Source organism: Mesoplodon bidens, assembly GCF_964165515.1.
Source record: "Mesoplodon bidens genome assembly, contig: HAP1_SCAFFOLD_178, whole genome shotgun sequence".
NCBI classification, from domain to species: domain Eukaryota; kingdom Metazoa; phylum Chordata; class Mammalia; order Artiodactyla; family Ziphiidae; genus Mesoplodon; species Mesoplodon bidens.
In genome coordinates this window covers 939,082-956,332 of record NW_027671948.1, presented here as the reverse complement: position 1 = coordinate 956,332, position 17,251 = coordinate 939,082, and the positions used below count along the sequence as shown (strand labels likewise).

At 36.8% G+C, this 17,251-nt stretch overlaps 1 pseudogene across 1 annotated transcript in view; it reads right to left on the bottom strand.

Annotated features, from left to right (window-relative positions):
* Positions 1-16,582, bottom strand: part of LOC308610773 (ferritin light chain-like) — a 67,219-nt pseudogene extending 50,637 nt beyond the window's left edge. The window contains exon 1 of the transcript in view: positions 16,572-16,582. The product of the transcript in view is annotated as a ferritin light chain-like (transcript). The remainder of the gene's footprint in view (positions 1-16,571) is intronic.
* Positions 16,583-17,251: the final 669 nt, after the last annotated feature.

The window sequence follows — 17,251 nt, the reverse complement described above, 5'->3', positions numbered from 1 at the left end:
ATGACAATTTCTGTCAGAATTTACTAAATATTTAGAGCTGAAAAAAAAAACCCTTGCTGGGAACCTGTAAATCAATACTTGTAATCTGTGTCACACACACACACACACACACACACACACACACATACACACATTTGAAAGGAATCTTATTAGAAATTAATTAGCTAAGTTTGCAACATTAGAATTAAATAGATTGTGCCATAGAAGAAGAGATAATTAATAAAACAAGTAGGACAAACAGAAAACAAACTATAGAGGGTATCAATAATCTCCAACTTGTAGGAGGACTCACACTTCACACTATTTAAAACAATAGTGGTAGGACAGTAAAATGGCGTCACTCAATTGAAAACCATCTAAGCAGTTCCTCCAACAATTAAACATGAAATTACCATATGACCCAGCAATTCTACTCCTAGATGTATACCCAAGAGAAATGAAAACATATGTTCACACCAATTGAACAAGATTGTTTACAGCAACATTTTTCATAGTAGCAAACAAGTGGAAACAGCCAAAACGTCCATCAGCTGATAAATGGATGAACAGAATTGGTATGTCCATACAATGAAATATTACTTGGTTATAAAAAGGAATGAAATACTGATGCATGCTATCACCTAGATGAACCTTCAAAATATTATGCTAAGTAAAAAAGTCAGTCACAAAAGACCTTATATTGTATGATTCTCTTTCTATGAAATGTCCAGAATAGTGAAATCTACAGAGACAGAAGATAGATTAGTGGTTGCTTAGAGCTTGTGGGAAGTAGGGTGGGAATAGAGGGAGGTGATGCCTAAAGAATATTAGATTTGTTTTTTGAAGTGATAAAAATGTTCGAAATTGACTGTAATGATGGTTGCACTTATATGTGAATATACTCAAAATCACTGAAATATATAAATAGGTGAATTCTATGGTATGTGAATTATATGTCAGTAAAAAATGGGATCTAAATTGACAATAGAGAGGATCAGTAAACTTCAATTTTGTTTCTTTGAAAATATAAAGAATGGTATTTTTTTATGTTCATAGAAGAGAAAGGCACAAACAAAACTATGAAAGAATAAGGGTTTTACTTACATATATTTGGAGTTTTACTAATTATAGGAATAAAGTAAAGAGTATCATGCCATTAATATGAAAATTTATAAAAACTTGAATTAAAAAATAAAATTAGCAAAATTGTCTTAAGAGGAAATAGAGAAACATAGTATACTAACAACTTTTACATGAATAGGCTAGTCTGGTCAAATGTCTAGAAATCAGCAAACAAAAACACCAGGACCAGACATTTTAAAAGTGCTTTGCAAATCCTTCAGGGATCAAATTAACTTTTATCTTATATAAAATTTTTCAGAGAGTGAAACAAGAGGGTATACTCACTTTTTCAATATACAATAGCCAAACCAAAATAAATAAATAAATAAAATATACAACACATCCATTTATAGAGATCAATAAAACTATTCCAAATAAAATATTAACACAAGATTAATTTATATGTACAGAAGCAAAAGCCAGTGGAAAATATATTTGAAAACAAAAAAAGAGGTGGAAAATGTCTGCATACAAAATACAAGAAAATCTGTAATCTCTGAACTTGCTGGATACAAGACTGACATACAAAAACCAATAAGAATTTAAAATATTAGCAACAACCAGTAAGAAAATGTACTACTATTAGTAAATACTATTCCATTAATACTTTTACTATTAAGTAAAAATATCATTCACAATAAAATAATAAATATCAGGTATTTGAGAATAAATATCATAACGTGAGTCAAATATTCATGGAGAAAATGATGCTTTCTTAAAGGATGTAAAAAATTAAATGGAACACTTTATAATATTCTTTGTAAAAATGAATCAATATTTTATAATTGACCATGCCACTAACTTGTGTATGCATTGCTATCACAATGAAAATTGCAATAGATATTTTCATAAGCCATGACAAGCTAAATCTAAAGTTTATATGGGAGAGAAGTGTATTAGGCAGAGTTCTCCAGAGAACCAGAAGCAGAGCCAATAGGAGATGTGTATGTGCAAAAAATCTGCAGGGCAGGGCAACAGGCTGGAGACCCAGGGAAGAGCTGATATTGCAGTGTGAGTCCAAAGGCAGTCTGCTGGCAGAATTCCCTCTTTTTGAGGGGACGTCAGTCTTTTTTCTATTAAGACTTTCAACTGATTGGGTGAAATGTTAATCTCATCTAAAAAAATGCTTCACACAAATATCATGAATAATGTTTGACCAAATGTCTGGTTACCGTGTCTTAGCCAAGGTGACCATTACGTATAAGTAGGGAGTTGAAAGCAGCCAAAAAATTCTGAAGAAGATATGAAAACATTAAGAAACATGAAGAAAGGGCAACCTATGCTGCCTGATATAAACATTTAAAGTCATATTAATTAAAACAGTGTGGTACTGGCATAGCAAAGGTATAGACAAACAAAATTGAACAGAATATAGGGCCCAGGAACATAGATAGATTAAAAAAAAGACTAATGTGGTAACATTACAGATTTGTGGAGAAAGGATGAACCTTTTAATAAATGGTGTTGAGATGATTGGAAATTCATATGGACAAAGGATTAGACCCCTATCTTAAAGAAATGAGAAAATAAATTCCAGTTCAAATCAAAAATTAAATATGAAAGAAAAAACATGAATACTTTAGGAGCAAAATATGGATATAGCTTTATGAAGTCAGGTTAGGGAAAGGTTTCTTAAACACAACATTTAAAGAATCACAAAGTATGAAGAAAAGCTGAACAGATTATATGACATTCATATTGAAACATTTCCACAGCAGTATAGACAAATGGACAAATAAAAACACAAAAGAATAAATCTGGGTGGCCACGAAACTTATAAAAGAAAGGTCAGCCTCTCTATCATTAAGGAAATTCTTATTTATCTACATTAGAAGCTAGGTGCATTGGAATCTTAATGTAGTGCTGTTTATAATAAGGTGGATGTTACCTAAATTCCCTTCTTAAAGGTAATTGATAAATAAATTATGGTTTGTTCTCAAAAGTAATATTATACAATAGGTAAATTGAATGAAATGTTTTTGTGTGTATTAACATGGGTGGATCATAATAACATAATGTGAATTTAAAAAATAAATTGCAGTTACAAAAAGAGTATGTAGGTTTACAAATATATGAACTGAAGGGATGGGTGTGTGTGTGTGTTTGTGTGTGTATGTGAGAGAGAGAGCAAGAGACAGTGTGTACATGAGTTTTTGTGTGTGTTAAATAAGAATATATATGTAGTCAGATATGGCAACATGAACATAGAAGATTCACATACCTTTTGGATAGAGATCTCTCTAATGATTGGGGATGATCTGAAGGGAAATGCAGGAATCAGATCTTTGGAAATACCCGTCAGGCTCCACGTGAAGTTTTGAAAAATTTACCACTTTAAGTAAACATTTTCTTCTCTGAGTCTGTTAAGATTTATTGCAAGTTCGATCTAATGAGCTGTATAGTAGAATGAAGTTTTCAAAGTATGCTTGGTGAGGGATAGATTTCAGATCATTGATTGTTCCCCTAAAGACTAAGGCTATTTGGTGAGGAGGCTCCAAAACAAGGATTTTGTCGATATATAAATCTGTTTTCTTGAAGAGCTAATTATTTGTAGTTATGGCAGTATAATTTATTGAAGCTTTAACTTGTGTTTGTTTTCCCCAATAACTCTATGACCACCACTTCAAGATGGTAGTCAACATTTGCTGTTAATTACTTCAGGGGAGATTTGTGTTAGGGTGAAAAGCTGGTGTTTCCTGGAATTGACCGATTTTCCTTTGTTCTTTGAAAAGCACAAATACTTTGAAAGAATAATGTTAGGTGAGAGAGAGAGAGAGGAAAGAGAGGAGAGCCATTGAGACTCCAAAGGAAGAGGGATAGATGTCCCCGAGGCTGGAGAGAGGGACATATCTTCATGTAGCAGAAAACTTAAACATTCACTATGGCAATGTGAAAATAGGGCATGTCTCCAGAGGTACAGAAAGATTTCAGAAACAGTGGTTATGCACTTCATGCAAGTAATATGGGTTCAGGCACCAACTTTCCTGTTATTCCAGTTTATCAGTGAAGCAGTAGAGTCAGCAGATTTAAAGCCACCATGAAAGTTCAACAAGATGTATCTTTTGTTTAAGGCCCAAATACAGAGCCTCTACCACACTTTCTAGGGTTATTTTAAGCCTCTAGAATGTTCATGTGACCTAACGAAAGAAATGGATTCTTGAATGATGACAAATGGTAGAGTTTCTTCTTTGCCTGATGGGATGAGGGCTTACATTATTATTAAATTTGACATAAAAGAAGTAAATGAGCCTCTTCTTTTTTTTTTTTTTCTTCTTTTTAAGATGTTGGGGGTAGGAGTTTAGTAATTTATTTATTTATTTTTGCTGTGTTAGGTCTTCGTTTCTGTGCAAGGGCTTTCTCTAGTTGTGGCAAGCGGGGGCCACTCTTCATCGCGGTGCGTGGGCCTCTCACTATCGCGGCCTCTCGTTGCGGAGCACAGGCTCCAGATGCGCAGGCTCAGTAGATGTGGCTCACGGGCCTAGTTGCTCCGTGGCATGTGGGATCCTCCCAGACCAGGTCTCGAACCCGTGTCCCCTGCATTAGTAGGCAGATTCTCAACCACTGCACCACCAGGGAAGCCCGAGCCTCTTCTTGACCAAACACTTGAAATTCACTTTAATGAGAATACCAATATGGTGTTGTAGAATAACAAAATCTCATGCAGGAAGGGAGCTTAGTGATCACTCCATCCAGCCTACCATTTTGTAAATAAGGAACCTGAAATTGATCAAATGTGGACAACTTGCCCGAACTTAATATTCTGTTAATTAATCAAGCTGCGATTCAAACTCAGGTCTTTTGATTCCAGGTCTAGTTTATTTTTCCCATTACATTAGGCTTTGTTTAAATAGATACAATTTTAAAAGTACATGATAGCTTTCCTCACTGTGGGACAGTATTCCAACATGAAGGTTTTATTTCTATTTGCCTTTCCTTGAACCTAGGACAGTTGAGGAACACACACACACACACACACACACACACACACACACACTCAGTAAATCTTCATTGCTTGGACTATCAATCCATTGGTATTTTAGCGTTTCCTTCAGAGATATGATGCATCCTAAGAAGCTATATTTTCAAATAGCATATTTCAGATGAATTATCTAAATGTGTGGGGGTTAGTTCCTGAAAATCTATTTCTCAGTTAATTGCTAGTTAATGTTTTTCTATTTTTACCACCTTAAATCTGCTGTCCATTACCTGGACTCTTAAAAAGGGCCTTCTAAAGTTTCTTCTTGAATCCTTGTTTACTTGTCTATAGGAAACTCCCCATAGATAATCTTTTTTTTTTTTTTTTTTTTTTTTGTGGTACACGGGCCTCTCACTGCTGTGGCCTCTCCCGTTGCGGAGCACAGGCTCCGGATGCGCAGGCTCAGCGGCCATGGCTCGCGGGCCCAACCGCTCCGCGGCATGTGGGATCTTCCCGGACCGGGACACGAACCCGTGTCCCCTGCATCGGCAGGCGGACTCTCAACCACTGTGCCACCAGGGAAGCCCTCCCCCCATAGATAATCTTTAAAAATTAAATTAGATCATTTTTCTCCCATGTTTAAGCCTCCAAACCCAACTCTGCATTGCACTATCCTATTGTAATTGAATAAAATCAATATTTCTCACCATTGACTAAAAAGCTTACATGATATGGCATCTCCCAAATACTCCTTTGTTTGGTCTGCTATGACAAAAATACCATAGACGGTCTTTTTCTGTCTTATATCACTTATATATGGAATCTAAAAAAGCCAAAGTCATAAAAGCAAAGAGTAGAATGGTGGTTTCCAGGGGCTGGGGGTGGGGAAATTGGAAAAATGTTGGTCAAATGATATAAACTTGCAACTGGTATTGATAGATAAATAAGCCCTGGAGATTTAATGCACAACATAGTGATTACAGTCAACAATACTGTACTATAAACTTCAAAGTTGCTAAGAGACTAGATCATAATTATTCTCACCACAAAAAAAGAAATGATAATTGTGTGACATGATAGAGGTGTTAGCTAATGGTACTGGTGGTAATCATACTGCAATATACAAATGTACCAAACCAACAAGTGTACACCTTGCACTTACATAATGTTATATTTCAACTATATCTCAATAAAAAATACTATAGGCTGGGTGGCTTAAACACAAATATTTGTTTCTTATAATTCTGAAGTAGTATTTCCCCCAAATACTACTTCACTATTGAGTTGTAAGATCATCTTACATATCCTGGATGCCAGTCTATGTTATGTATATATCTATATCTATATCTATATCTCATGAATATTTTCTCCAATCTGTGGCTTGCCCTTTCATTTTCTAATGGTGTCTTTAAAGTGCAGAAATTTAAAATTTTAATGTAGTTATAATTTTTTTTATAATTATCCAAATGCTATTTTTAAAATTCTGAGGTAACATGGTTTTAATTATAAATTGAAAAGCAGATAGTATAGGTATGTGATTTTGTATCTCATGCAGAATTTGGCAGTCTGGTAGCTTGTGAATATTTTCTATTTGTACTATTATTGCATGTATGAATTTATTTACAATAAATATACTTATGTGATACATAGAGAATATTTAAATTGTCAGGATTTGCTATTTCCCCATAACCTTTCTCCTGTCAATACTCTGAAGACTTGAAATGTTTACTTTCTTAATTGGTACAAGGCCTTTGTTGAGGTGGGGGGTGGACGGGAGAGAGATATAAAGAATGTAAAGAATACAAATAATAGCCCAGGCTATTCTCTATGAGGAAGAATGAAAGAGGGCAAAAGGGTAAGAAGGATAGGGAACAATAAAGGAAGGGTGAGGACAGGAGAGAAGAGGTAAAAGGAAAGAGCAGTCACTATCAGGAATGGGATTTAGGAAAGGGAGTGTGTAACAAATCTTTCGGAATCCTAGCTGTGTGCTGCCTGCATCTTTAAAACAAATCAACATGATCTTCAGTGCTTTCTGGAGGTTGGTTTCTGTTTGTGTGCATTATCATACTTAGGCTGTGATATATTTGACATCCTAAATTTTCATGGAGTTTATTTCCCACTCTTTGACATCTATGTATCTTACTGACACAACTTGAGTACCTCCTACTTTTTCTCATGTCCAATCACCATAAACTCATCAATACAAGGGACTATCATAATGCTTTTGTGATATCCAGATGACTAATCTCCCTATGGACTATAATATTATAGACATCGGGAGACTTGGCATAGCACTCAAGTAAGACAAAGTTTGAGTGTACTTCTGTCTCTGTCAGATAGAAGTGAACTGCTCCGTTACCTTTGCTGTTTGATGTGGAGACAACTATTCGCCAGATCAATAGCTGTGTATCAGGAGTTAGAGATGTTTTGATTTGTTCCAGAAAAAAGAGGCCCATAAAATCCAGCAGCTTTGATTAGAATTAGTACCTCATTATCTTATGATAATCAACAATCATTTTCCATGACTTATTTGCCTTTTTTTACAGGCCAAACAGATTATTTAAATGGGGCGGGTGATGGAGATTCCCATCTGCATGGTTATTTTAGTCTCTGCAAATTCCGCAGATATGTGCTATTGCTATTTTTTGGTATCGTTTTCATGTAGGGACAGTTCCAGGAGTTTCCACTTGGCCCTTCCTATGTATTTTTTTCCAGTTGTGGCAAAATATGCATGACATAAAAGTGACCATCTTAACCATGTGTAGGTGTACCATTTAGTGGCATTAAGTACATTCACGTTGTTGTGCAACCATCATTACCATTCATCTCCAGGACTTTTTTCATCTTCCCAAACTGAAACTCTGTATCCAGTAAACAACACCTCTCCATTCATCACTGCACCCAGACCCTGGCAATCACCATTCTATTATCTGTCTATATAAATTTGACTACTCTAGTACCTCATATGACTGGAATCACAGTATTTGTGTTTTCGGTTCTGGCTTATTTCATTTAGCATAATGTCTTCAAAGTTCATCCGTATCGTAGTGTGTGTCAGAATTTTTTACCTTTTTAGGGTCATTAATATTCCATTGTATGTATATACTACATTTTGTTTATCCATTCCTCTGTTGATGGACATTTAGGTTGTTTCCATCTTTTGGCTATTGTGAATAATGCTGCTAAGAAGGTGAAATTACAAACATCTGTTCAAGTCCCTGCTTTTAATTCCTTTGGATATATACTCTGAAGTAGAATAGCTAGATCGTATGGTAGTTCTGTTTAATTTTTTGAGGAACTGCAATGTAGAAGGGTTCAGATTTCTACACATCCATGCGAATACTTGTTCTTTATTATTGTTTTTAATAATAGCTATCCTAATGGATGTCAGGCAGTAGCCGTTCTTAATAGCACTCACTGACCTTGGTTGAGAGTTCTGTCATTTTCCAAGTATGTGTACTCCAAAAATACATTCAGATATGGGGAAATATAGTGTAGGTCACTGCACAAGATTTCTAGTGAGGTGAACTTGTGTCAAAATTCCAATTATCACATGGCTTCCATAAGCCCTATTATGACCTGAAGACCACAGTGATGTTTTGGAACCTCAGTTGTGTAAATTTATCTTAATAATCTCTGAAAAATTCTGAGTTTTCCACTTTTCTTTCTAAACATTCCCCCTGGAAAATTGTAAACCCCTTTGAGGTAGACCTGGAGGAAGAAAATAATCACACTCTATACTTTTGACAGTGTTGCAGCAAAGTTCCTGAAGCTATTGTAGCCACCTGATCTCTGGTTTAGGTCTGGGCGAGGCTGTAATTTTCATTGCTGGAAAATCAATGCAGGTTTCTGCTCATTGTGCTTGAATTTTATTTTCATGTATACAGTTCAAGCCTGCTCATCAATGTAATTCCCAGTGTAAATGTGATTAATCTGTTACTGCTGGAAGTCACTTTGGGTCAAAATACTGCCACTCTGCCCTGCTGACCTTTATGATAATTGCACTCACCTTGTTTCTCATGTTAAATGCTACCACTTAACCTCTGCTACTTTGTAACCCAATGTTCCTGTTAAAAAGCACGGGGGCCATTTCATTGGTGCTATCCCGCATTGTCATCTTTAGCCCACAGAAGACAGATGCCACAGAGGTTTAAAAGGATGCTTGTATTTCTCTCATCAAAGAATGTCTTAATGTCTTGAAGAAGAATGTTATCGGTGACCTCTGAGGGGGCATAACTATGGGATAGTTGAGTGGGTTTTACATAATTAATCCACTCCAACATTCTCATTTTAAGTACATGGATTCCTTTGTCTACATTCTGTCAGATAAATTATGGCATCTTGCCCTCTTTGAATGTTGCTGACTATTGAATCTATGTTTCAGTCAGCCAAACAAGCCAACGATTAGAGCCAATTCCATCAGCTAGAGCTAATACTTTGAATCTCAGGTAACGTCTTTATAATAAATTCAACCCCTTGCAACTTTATATTCGATCTTTCTCAGTCTAACACTTATAAAATATATGCCAGGGCTTCCCTGGTGGCACAGTGGTTGAGAGTCCACCTGCCAATGCAGGGGACACGGGTTCGTGCCCCGGTCCAGGAGGATCCCACATGCCGCGGAGCGGCTGGGCCCGTGAGCCATGGCCACTGAGCCTGCGCGTCCGGAGCCTGTGCTCCACAACGGGAGAGGCCACAACAGTGAGAGGCCCGCGTACCGCAAAAAAACAAACAAAAAAACCCCCAAAAAACCATATGCCACACACACATTCTACAGGTTTCTGCTGATACACGTTAGCAGGATATAGCATTTCTTTTGATGTATATGCTAACTCCTACCAGGGTGGACATTATACTTGCCTACTGGGGCCTGGTAGAATCTGACTGTAGTTATTAGGATGCAATAAGTGCTGATGTGGGTGGGTCTTGAGAAAAGTAGAAATTTCCTTGAAAACTAACCTATTTAGATGAGGTCTTTAGAGATATGTTAAGTAAGTAAGGGAAAGTTAGTTTCCTCAAATGGGGAGGAAGAAGGGTGGCTTCCTTTGGCGAGGAAACCACAGGAAGATTTGGGTTAAAAATTTTCATATTAATCTGAGTCTGCCTACCTGCACTTATCCTAAATACTCAATATATCCTTATCTTAATACCCAACTCTTCCTGATCAGTGTCCTGATATTAATCTGTGAGGCTTAGCACAGATGTACGTTGAACTTGCATTTTAATTCTGCAACCCACACTTTTAGATTTGAAACTTGATCCTCAGCCATGTCTGCTGTGTGGCTCTAAGACATGAGAAAATTTTAAGGCCCTCAGTGTGGCTCTCTGTGTCTTCCCATGCCTCGATCTGAGAGCTTAAACACCTAACACCTTTTAACATTAAGTGTAAACATTTTCATTTTGTAAGCTCTCTGGTGCTATAAGAAGCAGCTAGTGGTCCCCATGGTGCTTGTAGGTATTACTGCTGTAATAGACAAAATCCGCTGCCGCTTGAGATGTAAAAGTATTGTCTTCAACTGGCAATATGTTCAAAGCAAATATTGCTGGTAATTTATTTATTGCTTCCACTACTCGGAAGAAGCACTTGTCTTTGCATTGGCAATGGAGTCACTATTACATTCAAGCTCAAAACCTTATTCCAGAGCCCCATCTTGAGCATCTTTTTCCTGGGATTACTCATGCAGGACAGGAAATCTGCTTCAGGAAGTTTAGAAAGTAGATTTTAATAAAAGGAGCTTGTTTCAAAAGTTATAAAAGCTGGAGTCAAATGAAATAGGAAGGCAACCTAGAGTTTGGAAAGACTGAATCCCCTAAGCAGAACTGGAATGAATGTAGAGACTGCTAGTGGGTGCTGGGAACATGGAGGGAGAAGCCCTTGAGCAGGAATTGGACGCATGAGGGAGACGAAGCCTCAGTTGTATGTACAACTCAAAGAAAGAGGGCATTCTGGGTTCTCCCCTATCCCCTTCCTCCAAACTCTCACCAGTCCTTCCTTTACTCAAAATTAATTGGAAGCTAGTTGTCAGTGAATCCTGGGAAACCGAGTTTTCAGGAGTCAGTCCTCTAAAATAAAAATCAGAGCTGGAAAAAGAGAAATAATCTTTAAAAATTATTCACACAAATATGCCATCCCTTTACAATAACTTCTCACATTCCAGTTCACTTGTTCAAATACCCCACCACTATGATAGTACTTTGACGCAAGTCTGTTTACTCCCTTGCTTTCTCCTGATACTGCCTTTGTATCTCCCCTTACTCTCTTACATTCCAATGTCCATTATCTACTAGTGTGTTTGTCCCTACCCCTGTTCCAGTGTCTTTTAATTATGCTGGATCAACCCAAACCATTGCTTTCTCTTTTCTTGATCTCCAGCTTTCAAAGTCTTCCCAAGTAAAGTGTATAATAGTTTAGATTGTTTCCTTTATAAATTCATGATCACTAACCTAAAAGGTCCTTTAATATTGCCCTTTAATTCTGCTACATTAATCTGGACCCATCATTTCCCACTCTTTACACTTTGTTCTCTCTTTCTGCACTATTCTTTTTTTTTTTAATCTTTATTGGAGTATAATTGCGTTACAATGTTGTGTTAGTTTCTGCTGTATAACAAAGTGATTCAGCTATTGCACTATTCTTAAATGGCATGTCCCCACCATTTGCTATAATATCAGGAGATAATCTCTTTTAATTCACAGAAAAGAAAAGAAAAAACATTAGGAGAACTTTCCTGTTAATTAACATAATAGAGTTACTACATCTGCTGCCATCTTTATCTCCTTTGGTAATTTAACAGAACAGAAGCTCTATTCCTACTAAACCCAATTCCCTTACTCCTGATTTGGATTGCATCACCTTGCACTCTCTAAGGATCCTTATTTTGTTCAATACCTTCTCTAATCTGGATCTTTTCCACTATCTTTTTTAAACATTCTAAAATCTTCCAAATTGGGAAAAATAATAAAGAAGAGTAAAGCAAAGAAGGAAAGCAAAACCAAACTCACCTTTCTCCACCTGACTTCTGTTACTAATTACCACACTATCTCTTCTTCAAAGGCACAGTTTTTAAAATAATTCTTGAAAATGTTTTTCTATATCTTGGCAATTGTGAATAATGCTTCAATGAACATGAGAGTGCAATCTTTTTGAGATCCTGATTTCAGTTCTCTTATACATATATATACACACACACACACATATATATATACATATATATATACATCTATCCATTCAGAAGTGGGATTGCTAAATCATATGATAGTTCTATTTTTAATTTTTCGAGAAGCCTCCATACTGTTTTCCATAGTGACTATATACCATTTTGTATTCCCACCAACAGTGTACAAGAGATCCAATTTCTCCATATTCTCCCCAGTACTTGTTACCTTTATATTTTTGAAACTAAGCATCCTAACAGGTGTGAGGTGATATCTCTTTGTGATTTTGATTTGCATTGCCCTGATGATTAGCGATGCTGAGTACCTTTTCATATACATTTTGGCCGTTCATATGTGTTCTTTGGAAAATGTATATTCAAGTTCTTTGCCCATTTCTTGATGGAGTTATTGGGTTTATTTGCTACTTAGTTGTGGGAATTCCTTATAAATTTTGGATATTTACCCCTTACCAGATATATGATTTGCAAATATTTTCTCCCATTCCATTGGTTACCTTTCCATTCTGTTGGTTGTTTCCTTTGCTGTGCAGGAGCTTTTTATTTTGATGTAGTTCTACTTGTCTATTTTTGCTTCTGTGGTCTGTGCTTTTGGTGTCATAGCCAATAAATCATTGCCAAGATCAGTGTCAAGAAGCTTTTCCCAAAATGTTCATCAACAGATGAATGGTTCAAAGCATGTAGTATATATTTACAATGGAATATTTTCAACTTTAAAAGAAGAAGGGGGTTCTACCATTGTGGCAACAGGGATGAACCTGGAGGACAATACGCTAAGTAAATAAGCCAGTCACAGAAGGACAAATACTGCATAATTCCATTTATATGAGGTATCTAAAATAATCAGACTCATGGAAGCAGAGAATAGAATGTTGGTTGCCAGGGGCTGGGGAAAGGGAGAAATGGGGAGCTGTTGTTCAACAGGTATGAATTTTCAGTTATACAAGATGAATAAATTTGAGAAATCTGCTGTACAAATAGTGTCTATAGTTAACAATAGTGTTAAGCACTTAAAATTAGTTAAGAGGGTCAATTTCATGTTAAGTGTTCTTACCACACACAGAAAAAATGGGACACAAGGAAGCTTTTGGAGGGGACAGATATGTCTATTACCTTGATTGTGTTAATTGTCTCATGGGTTTATGCATATGTCCAAACTCATCAAATAGTATACATTAAGCATGTGCCATTTTTTGTGCATCAGTTATACCTCCATAAAGCTGTTTAAAAATGTTTATCTATATTTGATACCTTCACTTTATGCCTTCCTTCTCATGCTTCAACCCACTCCCAATAGAATCCATCTTTTATTACTCCAATAAAAAGGTACTTCATAAACTATTTCCAAATCCATGGATGCTATGTGAAAATTTTATCTCCTAGTTACTTGACCTGTAAGTAGGATTTGCTTCTGTCTTTGAGACTTGATTTTCCTTGACCCAAAAACTCCTCTGGTTTTCTTCTCATCTCTGCGGCAGTTCATTCTCTATCTTCTTTGCAGGTACGTATCCTTCTCCTCAGACATTAAATGTTGAAATTCTTCAAAATTCAGTTTTAGGCCATTATGTCCTCTCACTCTGGAACTCATAATATGATTTCACAGAAACACACAGCTTCAGTTACCAACTCCATCAAGTTTGGACATTTGTGTACCTGAGACCTCTAATCTGAATTCTGTAAATCCAGTTGCCTAATTAACATCTAAATCTGTTCATTTAAAATATACATAAAGCTAAATACTCATGGTCTCCCTAAACTGCTGAATCTCTCCTCCTTCATTTTCATTTGTCTTAGTGTGTAGTGACACCATTCACCCAGTTGTATAAACCAGGCACCTAACAATAATCCTTGAGTTCAACCTCTCGCATCAGCCACTATATCCTATCCATTATCAATCTTATCCATTTTACCTCCTAGATACTTCCTTAGTCTATCTAATGTCCTCTATCTACTCATCGTTGTAAGTGGTAAATTAATGCATGAATATATATTTCCCTGATTGCTTTGCTTGGTACCTATAGTTTTTATGGCAGAAAAATTTATATTAAAAAAAATCCGTTCATCTTCCGTGTATCTTCCCTTCTGTTCCTCCATCCTTCTGTCCCCATTTCAAGCAAGTATACAGGACTCCCTAGAAACCTCTTCCTCAGGAAATATGCCATTTCTAAGCCTCAAGGTGTGAAGGAGGAGATTACAAGGCAGTTGGAGGATTAAAAGCCAGTGAGTACAACAAGCACTGCCTGACACTACCTTGTTACTGGATAGAGCCTTGGAGCTGCACCAACTCATTAGAGGGATGTAGTTGAGAGAGATATAGGGAAGGCATGTAATAGGCATGAGGTATCTATCTCATCAAATATTTCAGCATCCCAAACATTATAGAGGAGCATTTATAAATGGGACATAAAGGTACAGGTGTCCCGGTCTCAGAAGACCAGAAGGACCTCCACAACACTTTCATGTTACAGGGTTTTTATACCACTTTGGTTGTATAAGGTACCTCTAATAATGGCTGAGTCTAAATTCTCTACTTGCTCAGTTATTTAAAGAATTAAATTCATTTAAATCAAGTAAAAAAACAGTAGGTTTATAGCAGCTCATAACTGCTTACTTTTTTAAAAAAAATTTATTTATTTATTATTTTTGGCTCTGTGTTGGGTCTTCGTTGCTGCACGCGAGCTTTCTCTAGTTGCGGAGAGTGGGGGCTACTCTTTGTTGCAGTGTGCGGGCTTCTCATCACGGTGGCTTCTCGTTGCGGAGCATGGGCTCTAGGTGCACGGGCTTCAGTAGTTGTGGCGCATGGGTTCTAGAGCGCAGGCTCAATAGTTGTGGCACACGGACTCTAGAGCGCAGGCTCAGTAGTTGCAGCACATGGGCTTAGTTGCTCCGCGGCATGTGGGATCTTCGGGAACCAGGGCTGGAACCCGTGTCCCCTGCATTGGCAGGTGGATTCTTAACCACTGCGCCACCAGGGAAGCCCCTTAACTGCTTACTTTATGTAGAAAAGCTGTCACCAATATATGGCAAGAACTTTGCTTGTATAATTTACACTAACTGGTATAATACACCTTCTACAAGAAAACTGAACAAGAATGAACTAGGGAGCAAAACATTTTTATCCTTTGAGCCATTCTGTTTTTAAGGGTTCTTGTAAGCTCTGATGTTTTATCTCTGAGAGAAAGAAAAAAAAATTTTTTTAATTGGAAATTTAGAGATTTTTTTTTTAAAACTTAAAATGGAAGATCTTGGTAGTAATTGAGTGTATAGTATTGTGTCATATGTTTTATTATTCATTTTATAGAACTAATTGCCCATGTGTTCCTATAATAGGGGAGGAAAAAATAACGGTTTTAGTCCCAGTATAGATATTGCGTGATAAAAGGAGAATGATGACCATCTCCATTTCCAAAGGGAGAACAGGAATTCAAAACATGCTATGCCATAAATCGTTTAATTCAGCATTTGAAAATATTTTGAGCATTTTGAACTCAATGTTTTGTAACTTCTAAAAAAGTATAATGTATATACATAATTTCCACACATTTAAAATGACTTGTTAAATTGTTAAGACCTGACTTCTTTCTCAAAATTAAGGTATGCTAGTCGGACCTGAGAATAGCCTCCAGAGGGCGACCAAGTTTCATCCCTGCAAACAACTGCATCAAAATTTAACATTGCTTCCAACAAAAGCAAGGACTTTCTAAAGTTAAAATTTGAAAAGCCGGGCTTCCCTGGTGGCGCAGTGGTTGAGAGTCCGCCTGCCGATGCAGGGGACACGGGTTCGTGCCCCGATCCGGGAAGATCCCACATGCCGCGGAGAGGCTGGGCCCGTGAGCCATGGCCGCTGAGCCTGCGCGTCCGGAGCCTGTGCTCCGCAGCGGGAGAGGCCACAGCAGTGAGAGGCCCGCATACCGCAAAAAAAAAAAAAAAAAAAATTTGAAAAGCCAGTGATAATAGTTAATCCTTGAAAAAATACCATGACGCAAAGTCTGAATAGCTCTGCAAATATTGGTTGTTTCAGAAGGAGACCACCTCTAATTTGATGGTTTAGTAGAGCAAGGGCCTTTGAATCTAGACAAGTCTCACAAAGCTGCTAGATCAGCAAAACTTGTCATCAGTTCACGCATGCTCTGATTTTCCTGCTCACTGAAGTCTACCTCTTCTAAGCACCTTGTATTAGCAGGGTTTGGCTCTTGCATTTCCACAGACGTAAGGCCTTAAATTCAAGGGTCAGCTCTACAAATGGTTGATATATTACTTTGTAAATAGAGTTTCATCTATGGAATGGGATAAATATCTTCCTTATGTCTCATTGTTTTGTGAGTATTAAATTAGATAAATATATGAAAACACTTGACACAATGACTGGTTGGTAAACTTACTTTTTGCCCATTTCTTTTGCCCTCCCTTTTTTTCTCCTTAAATTGAGAAAGATAGGATCTTATTATGTCATTCACTTCAATGTTTTAGTGCTATATCACTCTTCCATTACTTTTCCCCAAAGTATATTTTTAAAAATCTCACAGAAATAAAGTAGTGATTAAGTTTAAATAATTGATATTTCTCAATCCCTAGACAGAAGTATATCTAATAAAAGTAGGTTTGTTAATCCTTGACTGATAATGACTAGAAAATAAAGAAGTATTTCTAATTGGGCAGTCCATCCAATTGGCTCTCACCGTGTACCAATGGATTATTTTTTTTCTACTTATTTCATCTTTATTAAAGCTACAACACAGAGAACATTAGTTGAGTTTACTTTGTAACTGCCCTTTCTCATTATTCCTGACCTGTATCTAACTAGCAGACAGTTACTTTTGATTCTTCTGAGAAAGTTCCTAAAGCATTGCTTTTCTTTATAAAATAACCTTCCTGAAGGTAATGCTAATTTTAACTACTGATCAAGATGGCCTTAATGTGTCCCTCAGTTTGGCTAAACTTCAGACAGGATTTTTCTTTACCATAGGCCCCTAACCTCCCTTTTCTGAAAACATTTACTTTAAGAAGCTTGAAATTATAAATTCTTTCTCTGCCCCTTTGAGATGTAAATTTTCTCCTAGTC